General features: G+C 37.1%; 1 non-coding gene across 1 annotated transcript; it reads right to left on the reverse strand.

Moving 5' to 3' along the window:
- Positions 1-1,234: 1,234 nt before the first annotated feature.
- Positions 1,235-1,307, reverse strand: Trnaf-gaa. The gene has a single exon. It is a non-coding gene; the product is annotated as a tRNA-Phe (tRNA).
- Positions 1,308-2,162: the final 855 nt, after the last annotated feature.

A 2,162-nucleotide genomic window follows, 5' to 3' on the forward strand; every position in this document is an offset into this window, starting at 1 on the left:
TACGTCATGCTCTAGCCAGGGGATCAAGAGCGGACCCAGGACAAATTTTAGGGAGGTGGACCTAAAGCTAAAAGGTTTGTGGACGAATTCCAGAGAAGAGACCGGCCTCGGTGGCGTCGTGGCAGGCCATCGGTCTACAGGCTGGTAGGTACTGGGTTCGGATCCCAGTCAAGTCATGGGATTTTTAATCCAGATACCGACTCCAAACCCTGAGTGAGTGCTCCGCAAGGCTCAATGGGTAGGTGTAAACCACTTGCACCGACCAGTGATTCATAACTGGTTCAACAAAGGCCATGGTTTGTGCTATCCTGCCTGTGGGAAGCGCAAATAAAAGATCCCTTGCTGCCAATCGGAAGAGTAGCTCATGTAGCGGCGACAGCGGGTTTCCTCTCAAAATCTGTGTGGTCCTGAACCATATGTCTGACGCCATATAACCGTAAATAAAATGTGTTGAGTGCGTCGTTAAATAAAACACTTCTTTCTTTTCCAGAGAAGAGCAACCTAACAAAAGTTCGGCATTCGTGACAGAAACATTTCACCTCTTTGGATTTAGTGATATGAAACGTTCTGGGGGTTTGAGGTGGGGTGTGTGTGTGAACAGTTGACTCACGTTTTCAAAACAATTGTTTCATGTTTATGTTTAAAGTAAAACGTAGTCAGCCATTGCTATTTTGTTCTTTAGCAAATGAGTTTTTTATAACATAAATATAAACAGAAAATCTAATATTACTAATGTTTGTCAAATTACGTCATTATATAGCAGAGAAAGCGAAGAGGGTGGTGATGTTACGAGCGGTGTGACCTTGGCGTTACAAAACGTTAAGCTAAATGCGGGAGGGAGTATAAAAATGTCAAATTTTGAGTTAGGTAATAATTACGTAATAATAATTACGTAATAATAATCATAATAATAATAAATAATAATAATAATAATAATATAAAATACAATTATTGTTGTCTAGTAAAAGCGACTACAAAACTGTCTGCCATAAAATATTCACAGTCAAACAGCAAACCACGTGTGCGAATATAGTTCAGTATCTTGGTAACATTTTTGATATACTATTGGTATGATTCTAAATTTACAAAGAAAATACTTTTGTTTATTTACAAAATAAATTTCAGATAAAAGCATATAGAATTATGATTCTACCAAAAATAAAAAAATAAAAAAAATAAGTAAAGAAATACACGTTTAAAAAATTGGTCGACCGCCAGAGTCCGACTTGCTCTGTGCCGGAACCCGGGATTGAACCGGGGGCCTTTAGATCTTCAGTCTAACGCTCTCCCAACTGAGCTATTCCGGCCGACAAGGATTCATGCTATAATATCAACACTCAGTCTGATTACAGCTACTTTTGGAACAAAATAACTAATGCAAAATACCTCAACAGAATGAGCCACCAGTGCATGCACGCTCGCTCGCTCTCTCGCTCTCTCTCTCTCTCTCTCTTTCTCACACACACCATGAATATTTTCTCACACACCCGTGGGTAAGAACAAATTCGTTATTTTTGATAACACATACTTGTTAACACATGTACGTGTGTGTGTTAACAATTTCAAGACATACGATGACAGGTCACCAGTACCATACATCCAACGAAAAAACAGCACGATCGAAATCGATTACACTCGACTCGGACGTATAGTTAACCTGATATCATTTTTCTGTGATGCGTCAGTTAGCTACAAGCGAAAGGGCTGTAAATAATTTTTTCTCGAAAAAGATGTTAAAATTTGCTTAAAACATGTATTTTTGAGGATATGAAAGAAATAGAATACTACATTCGTGTCCGTTAGATACCATTTATCTTCCAGTTTTAAATAGTTTATTGCCTCAGAAATATGTCATGATAGTGTTAGGGTTGGGGCCCTGAATTTACTACCTAACAAAATACATCGTAAATAATCATTACAAAATGTGTATCTACAAATAATGTACATACTAATATACAGCGACAAAAGTGGAAATAAAAAGAAAATTGAAAGGAGAAAAGTAAAAATGAAATTATAGATATACTTCCAAACTGGCGTCATACTTATAAATATATATCAAAAGTACTAAGTGTCTCAGTTGTGACGTTCTAGAACTTTTAACCAGGGTTCCCAATTTTCGGCGAATTCTGTTTGTAAACAGTTTTTGTAATATGTGTATTTTT

Source organism: Gigantopelta aegis, unplaced genomic scaffold (assembly GCF_016097555.1).
Source record: "Gigantopelta aegis isolate Gae_Host unplaced genomic scaffold, Gae_host_genome ctg11367_pilon_pilon, whole genome shotgun sequence".
Classification (NCBI taxonomy): Eukaryota; Metazoa; Mollusca; class Gastropoda; order Neomphalida; family Peltospiridae; genus Gigantopelta; species Gigantopelta aegis.